This window comes from Podarcis erhardii, assembly GCF_964252035.2.
Source record: "Podarcis erhardii genome assembly, chromosome: 6".
Lineage (NCBI taxonomy): Eukaryota > Metazoa > Chordata > Lepidosauria > Squamata > Lacertidae > Podarcis > Podarcis erhardii.
The window spans coordinates 5,521,154-5,529,800 of NC_138510.1; positions in this window are offsets into that span (position 1 = coordinate 5,521,154).

The following is an 8,647-nucleotide window of genomic DNA, read 5'->3' on the forward strand; positions in this document are numbered from 1 at the left end:
ACACAAAGTACTCAGTTGCCATCCGGAAACTTACTTGGGTGTGCAATGGAGCACTAGAGGCAAAAGGAATGCCATTTAGCCAGCACCCCAAATTTGTGTGTGCATCAGTAATATTATCCATCCCCACAGACAGAGATCACTTATATAAATGAATAAATCCTTACACACCAAAACGGCAAGTTCTAGTTGTGCCTTGCAGGAGAAGCCCTTTAGATACCGCTGTGCTTTAAAGATAAATGGGAACCCTTTACAAAGTATTTGAAGACACAGGAAAGTGAACTGGACTCCTAGGCATATTTTGAATAAACATTCACAAACTTTTCATTGATAATAATCAGCTAAATAGTTTGAGGATCTATACAACTTTGTAACATGCAGAAAACAGCAGTCTCAAAGAAACCAAAGACTGGAACTGAGGGAAGTTGGGGAGTGGGGGTGGGTGGGTTCTGTGTGGAAGGGTGGGGGGAGGGAGGAAAAATGGGGGGGAATTATATGTTTTTGGATAATATGTCTTGTTTTAATTTTGAATAAAAAAATATATACCGCTGTGTATCTCCTGCAGATATGGCTTCCCGCTGCAGACTTCCATGGATCTTACTTAGTGTGCAAGTTCCGGTGTTATTCAGAAAGGTGTGAGCAGATGGTCGCATTACATTTCCAGTTCTAGATTCATGTTTCTATTCATCCGCATGTGACCATAATAATAATATAATAATTTATCATTTATACCCCGCCCATTTGGCTGAGTTTCCCCAGCCACTCTGGGCAGCTCCCAATCAAGTGTTAAAAACAGTACAGCGTTAAATATTAAAAACTTCCCTGAACAGGGCTGCCTTCAGATGTCTTTTAAAGATAGGATAGCTGCTTATTTACTTCACATCTGAAGGGAGGACGCCACTACCAAGAAGGCCCTCTGTCTGGTTCCCTGTAACCTCACTTCTCGCAATGAGGGAACCGCCAGAAGGCCCTTGGCGCTGGATCTCAGTGTCCGAGCTGAACGATGGGGGTGGAGATGCTCCTTCAGGTATACAGGACTGAGGCCGTTTAGGGCTTTAAATGTCAGCACCAACACTTTGAACTGTGCTTGGAAACATACTGGGAGCCAATGCAGATCTCTCAGGACTGGTGTTATGTGATCCCGGCGGCCACTCCCAGTCACCAGTCTAGCTGCCGCATTCTGGATTAATTGCAGTTTCCGGGTCACCTTCAAAGGTAGCCCCACGTAGAGCGCATTGCAGTACTCCAAGTGGGAGATAACTAGAGCATGCACCACTCTGGCAAGACAGTCCGCGGGCAGGTAGGGTCTCAGCCTGCGTACCTGGTGGAGGTGGTAGACAGCCGCCCTGGACACAGAATTAACCTGCGCCTCCATGGACAGCTGTGAGACCATGCTAGCCGGTTGTTGCTTTTTGCCCCAACGGATCTGCTTCCTGACAAATACGAAGATGACTGTGGTGGGCCAACAAGGCTCACCATTTTTGGTGGTGTGTGTGTGTGTGTGAGAGAGAGAGAGAGAGAGAGAGAGAGAGACCCCCCGAGACCATCTGGCCCTTTAAGAGGGCAACAGCTCCCACATGAGTCCACATGCAGGTACTGCCTTGAGGTCCCACCTGTGAGCAGCAAGGTGGGGCATTCTCAACCTTCTGCCTGATAGGAAGGAAGAAGCCAAGCTGCGCTGCCTCAGGCAGAAGGAAGGGCAGGGACACAGAGAAGATATAAAAAGCCTGGAGGCCTTGCAGAGAAGTGGAAGCCCAGTGGAGAAAAAGGTGAGAATAGTGAGGCTCCACCATGGGGAGTTTTGGCCCTCACTCCCTTACCAGAAGCCACCTTTAGGCTGCCCCCCACCCACTTAAGTCCCATCACATGGGGCCAGAGGGGGAATGCAAGCATCCCAGGTTCACCATAACTTCTCCTCCATGAATTTCTGGACCTGTTGAGGCCAAAAGCACTGAAGCAAGACACCCCATTCTCTCTTTGGCAACAGCCTTCTCCAGAACCCTGAAGCCACTCTGGGAGGAGTGCACTCTCTCTGGGGATTTACTCTTGAGGAGGCCAGAGTGGGCAAAATGGAGAACTGGAAGGCCTGGAGAAGGGGTTGACACTGATGCAGTCAACCCTGGAGAGAAGGCCTGCTGGTAGACTTACCTGTGACAGTAACCCAAGACATGGGAGGGAAGAAGGTGAGTGAAACGAAGCGATGCACTTGAAATGAAACCTGAATTGCAGGGTGCTACAGGGGAGCTGGTGCTGCCTTTGACCCTTTGGTCAGGCATGGTCCATGAGATGAACACACCTTCTTTGATGTGTCCATTCCCCTAAGATAGCGGCCTGAGCTTCTATTGTGTTGAATGCGTCTTTTTAGTTATTGCATTTGAATCTCCTACAAGGAGTGCCTCTTTATCCTTCCAGCAACACTGTTATGAGGCTAGAGGCTGTGACTTGCAAGAAGCAATCCGGTGAGCTTCATGGCTGATGGACAAGGGAAACCTTGGGTCGAATCTCCAAGTCCAACACTTTAACTTTGAAAAGTCAGAGAGGGCTTAAATTGCAACATCTTGAAATGGGCCCAGAAGGAAATTGGTCATGGCTAGACTTGCAGAAAAATATGGTGCATTCTGTTCCTGTTCCCTAACCTGACCTCTGCCAAGAGGTGGGTGTTAATCTGAGCCCTACAAGGCCTGGGCAACCATCAGTTTCAGCAAACCGTAGAGCAGCCACGATGGATTAAAATGGATGTGACCAAGATCGAAAAGCTCTGTGTTAAGTTTGTGCAGGTTGCTTGGGACAACTTGCTGACCGTAGGCATCTTGAAAAGCATCATGGCCTCAGGATAATAATACATTGAAGAACATTAAGAAAATGACAGTGGTGTCTCAGCAAATGTGGAATGCTAATGTCAGGGAACTGCCATCGGAGAGACAGGTGGTGGACAGGCTCCAGGAGAATAGGAGAGAATCTGCAGCAGAAGAGGGAACCAGCAGGGGGAGTGCAGGAGTCACAGCGGAGGGGAGGCTCTGGGATGCTTCCAGTGAGAGTAGTGGAGAGGTAACGGGACCCCCGTTGGGAACTCCCACCCTTCGCCGGAAACTGTCACACAGAGAGTCACGAAGGCGCATGTCCGTCAAACAGCTTTTATGTTGGCGTAAATTCCGTAGACGCCCACTGTCAGATTCTACCAGCGACTGACGGAGTCATGCTTTGGGGGCTCCGTTAGTGCATCGGTTTGGATGACCAGCCAAACCCCAGAGGGATCAAGCTTTTACGCACAAGCAGCTCATTATCCCATCACAGCTAACGTTATGGAAAATGGAATGTGTCAAAGTGAGCGCTTCCCTCGGACCGATTATGGTGGCAGGTGAATTTGAAAGGCATGATACGTAGATGAGCTTGATCACTCTAATCTGGAGCAGTTGCCTTGTGCAGAGTCGGGTCCATTTCTGTCTAAGCCAGGAGCAAGGCTACTTTTTCAGCCAAAAAGCCACATTCGCTCCTGCCCAACCTTCCAGAGACCATATGCAGAGCTATGGACGTGGGCAGAGCTATGAACTTGGTTCTTAAAGGGACCCCTGACCATTAGGTCCAGTCGTGGTCGACTCTGGGGTTGTGACGCTCATCTCACTTTATTGGCCGAGGGAGCCGGCATAAAGCTTCCAAGTCATGTGGCCAGCATGACTCTGGCGAACCAGAGCAGCGCACAGAAACGCATTTACCTTCCCACCAGAGTGGTACCTATTTATCTACTTGCACTTTGACGTGCTTTCGAACTGCTAGGTTGGCAGGAGCAGGGACTAAGCAACGGGAGCTCACCCCATCGCGGGGATTCGAACCGCCGACCTACTGATCGGCAAGCCCTAGGCTCTGTGGTTTAACCCACAGCGCCACCCGCGTCCCACAACTTGTTTCTTGCCATTGTACAGTAAGCTACGTTCCATCTAAGCAAGTGTCAGGGGGTTCTACATGTCACACATACATCCTTCCCTCATCTGGCCAAGCAGAGTCCAAGGACCTGTTCCAACCAGGCAAAAGCCTTTGAGCAAAGCAGGGCTAGTAATGCGTGTGGCATAAGGAGTGGCTTGGGGAATCCCAAGCGCAAAGAGAGAGGCCTCCAGGGCTACATTCAGCCTCCAGGACCTGAGGGTTCCCCCGCTACTGGTCTAAGCCCGTGTCAGGCTATCCTGCTTGAAGGTCACCTCTGCTACCTGAGACTAGGCTTTTAGCAGTGCTTTGTTGTGTTGAATTGATGAGACTCCGGCAGGTTCACGCCAACTTGATATGTGGCTTCCTTATACCAAGACTCACCATCTGGTATTGTCTAGCTGCCTTGGCGGATTGCAGCTCAAATCCAGAGGCATTTCCTGTTTTTTTATTGATAGCATTAATATTCTCTGTTTTTGTAGATTGCTTAGCGGGTTGGTGAGTTGTTGTTTTCACAAACAAGCTGTGTGCCAATTTTGTTAAATAAAAAGAAAGCTATGTCAGTTTGACATTGACTGGGAGATCCTGGGGACTGAACTGTGGGTCCCGCTCTATATGCAAAGCCCATGCACTGCCTCACTGCCACATATTAGCCCTCCCTTTATGATGAGGATTAAGGGTCTGCCAAGCAGCTGCCGTTCCTCAGGTGACACCTCACCAAGTTGTGAGGACAAACTCAGCAAACTGCAAGAGAGTTGAGAGTTCCAGCACTTCTGTTGTGTTCTGCTTCTGGTTTTTATTTGGAAATGCAATCTTAAAAAATACATTAAAAAGGCATTTGCACTTAGGAGCACCTGCCGATAAGCCACTTTGCAAGGTTGTCATTCCAAAACAGAAGTAACATCCCAAGGAAATCATGGTTAGGGTCAGATTGGCTAAAGTTCATGTAACCAATACATTCCAGAAGACTAGCATGTGCTTGGTTTTAAAAGCATCAGAAAAGCTTCTGTGTTAGATGTGTCATCATAGTAACGTAGACAGCTGCTTTATCACTGATCCTTCTAGCTTGGTACTGTCTACACTGAATGACAGCAGTATTTCAGACAAGGGTCTCTTCCAGGGCTACCTGGATTTATACAGCTCTGTTCCATTTGGGCTGTGTAATGGGATAAGGGGTTGCTTGTGCGTAAGCGCCGAACTGCTCCAAGCTGAGTAGTTGGGTTAAAACTTTCCCTGACCGGACAGCCCTTACTTCGTGGCTGTCTTAATCACTGGCAGAATCCGTCAGTGGGCGTTTCCTGAATTTCTTCCAACATAAAAGCTCCTTGACACTGAGTCTCCGCCTAGATTCCCTGCGCGAAAGCTTTCTGCGCAGAGTGGGCGTCCCAAGGGGAGGTCCTGAGCTCTCTCCACTGGTCTCGCTGGAAGCGTCCCTGAGCCTTCCCTCCGACGCCCCCTCCTCCTCTCCTTCCTCAGCGGGAGCTCTCCCTCTCTCCCTGCTGGTTCCCTCTCCAGCGTCTGGGAGCCTTGCCACCACCCTAGGCTCCGATGGCAGTTCCCTGACAGGCTGTTGTTGTATTTTTGTCATTTTATGATTGAAGTGGTTTCATCTGTTCCCCCCCCCCTTTAATATTTTATTAATTTTCAAAAGAAAGAACATAGGCATGAACGTAAACATTATCAAAGTACTAGATTCAGGTAGGTAGCCGTGTTGGTCTGACGCAGTCGAAATACATATAATTTTTTTTTTAAAAATGTCCAGTAGCACCTTAGAGACCAACTAAGTTTGTTCTTTGTACAGTGGTACCTCTGGTTGCGAATGGGATCCATTCCAGAGCCCCGTTCACAACCTGAAAGGAATGCAGCACGCGCACGTTGCAATTCGCCGCTTCTGTGCATGATGTCATTTTGCGCACATGCGCGAGCGGCGAAACCCGAAAGTAACCCTTTCCGGTACTTCCGGGTCACCAAGGGACATAACCTGAAAAGATGTAACCTGAAGCTAATGTAACAAGAGGTATGACTGTATAAGCTTTCATGTGCATGCACAATTCTGAATAAGTGTGCATGCACACGAAAGCTTACACCAAGAACAAACTTAAGGTAAAGGGACCCCTGACCATTAGGTCCAGTCGTGGCCGACTCTGGGGTTGCAGCGCTCATTATTGGCCGAGGGAGCCGGCAAACAACTTCCGGGTTATGTGGCCAGCATGACTAAGCCGCTTCTGGCGTACCAGAGCAGCACACGGAAACGCCATTCACCTTCCTGCCACACTTCATGCTTTCGAACTGCTGGGTTGGCAGGAGCAGGGACCGAGCAACGGGAGCTCACCCCACCGCGGGGATTTGAACCGCCGACCTTCTGATCGGCAAGCCCTAGGCTCTGTGGCTTAACCCACAGCGCCACCCGCGTCCCTAAGAGCAAACTTAGTTGGTCTCTAAGGTGCTACTGAACATTTATTATTATTTTTTAAATATTATCAAAGTAGTTGGGTTTCCCCCAGAACAGATGATTAGTGCATCAAGTGTTCCCATAAACCTACATGTGCTGTTGGTGGGTGCCAGCGATCAGGGTGTTCATGTTTTATGGCAGCGAAGAAATCCTGCGAATCAGTAACAGCAGGAGGTTGAAATCTGGGATCTTTTGCGTGCAATGTTACGCTCCACCATTGAGCTATGGCCTTCCTAAACTTAAGGGAAGTCTGCATTCAGATTAAATAATTCCTCACCACCACCACCCTCTTCCAATTTGAAAAACCCACCAAGGGAAAGAGAAAAAACAAAATAAAAAAATTCCTTCCAGTAGCACCTTAAAGACCAACTAAGTTAGTTCTTGGTATGAGCTTTCGTGTGCATGCACACTTCTTCAGATACACTGAAACAGAAGTCACCAGACCCTTATATATAGTGAGAAGGTGGGGAGGGGTATTACTCAGAAGGGTGGTGGGATGGGTGATTGGCAGATAGCTGTGATGAGCCTGTTGACGACTCTTAACGACTGCAATAGGTCTTACAGGAAAAAGCAAGGGGTGAGAAGGTGAAAAATGGCTTTGTCATGTATAATGAGATAAGAATCCAATGTCTTTGTTCAGACCAGGTCTCTCCATGGTTTTAAGTTTGGTAATAAGTTGCAATTCAGCAGCTTCTCTTTCCAGTCTATTTCTGAAATTCCTTTGTAATAGAACAGGTACTTTGAGATCTTGTATAGAATGTCCTGGGAGATTGAAGTGTTCTCCTACTGGTTTCTCTGTCTTGTGATTCCTGATGTCAGATTTATGTCCGTTTATCCTTTGGCGTAAGGTTTGGCCTGTTTGTCCAATATAGAGAGCTGAAGGACACTGTTGGCATTTGATGGCATACACAATGTTAGACGATGAGCAATTAAATAGTCCTGAGATGGTATGTGTGATGTTGTTGGGGCCAGTAATGGTATTGTCCGGGTGTATGTGGCAGCAAAGTTGGCATCTGGGTTTATTGCAGGCTCTGGTGCCAGTGTCCGTGTTAAGTCTGGTTGTAGTATTATTGTGGGTTAGGAGTTGTTTAAGATTGGGAGGCTGTCTGTAGGCAATGAAAGGTCTTCCTCCCAGAGCTTGAGAAAGAGAACTGTCATTGTCCAGGAGAGGTTGTAGATCTCTGATGATGCGTTGTACTGTTTTAACTTGGGAGCTGTATGTGATGACTAGAGGTGTTCTGTTATTTTCTTTTTTGGGTCTGTCTTGCAGCAAGTTCTCTCTGGGTATCAGTCTGGCTCTGTTGATCTGTTGTCTAACTTCATCTGCTGGGTCTTCCCTCCCAGATTCATACCCCCATTCCCAGGCAGTAGCGCACGCACCGCTTTTGGTGCCTCTTCGTGAGGATAAGCAGATGTTGGTTGCCTGCCTGGCTGCATGTCCCTCTCTCTCCTCACCGGGGATGGCCAGTTGCTATTACATAAGGGGGCTTATGCAATGATCCCCTCCCCCTCCCCCTATTCCCCGCCGTCCACCTCTTTCGCTCCTCTCCTAGCGACAGCATCAGCTAAGCTCCCAGCTTCTCTGCATCCATTCAGAGGTTCAGAGCATCTCCCTCGCCTCGCTTTCTTCCTTCTCAGCTTGGGAACCGACACCTCCAACCGCGCAAGCTGGGGAGGGGGCGCTCAGAGGAGGGAGAGGGTCGTCTCCTCGTTCCAGGTAAGTCGAGATTTCTTTGCAGTCCAGCAGTTCACCCCCTCCCCCCCCCCAAAAAAAATCCAGGGTTGCAAAAGTTGTCAAGGAAGGGAGTAGGGAAAGCAATACAATGGAGCATTTGAATGGGCTGATCTCCCGTTCCCCATCCCAAGCTGCAGAATGGACTCGTCCGCCTCCCTGAAGCTATGAATGAAATGTTGACAGTCCAAGAAGGGAGGAGCTATTCCGAAGGGGGGAGGGGGGGTCAACGACGGGTGCTCTCGGCTCACCTCGCGCTACGGCGAGGGAAAGGGTTTATTACGCGCGTTATTATTTAACGTTCCTCGCGTGAAAACCATCCGCGCTGGGGAGAACGGCGGCTCTCGTTCGGATTTTGAGAAGGGGTTGCTCTGTGCCCCTCCCCCTTTGGATGAGGAAGATGGTACGGCCCGCTTCTCCCCCCCCCCGCCCCGACTTCCACCTGGCTGCCGCGAGCGGCGATTGGCTGCGCGCTTTTTAAAGGGGCAGGCAGGGCGCGCTTTCTCCCCTCCGACCTTTCGCTTTCCTCCTCACTGACCAGCCGCCCT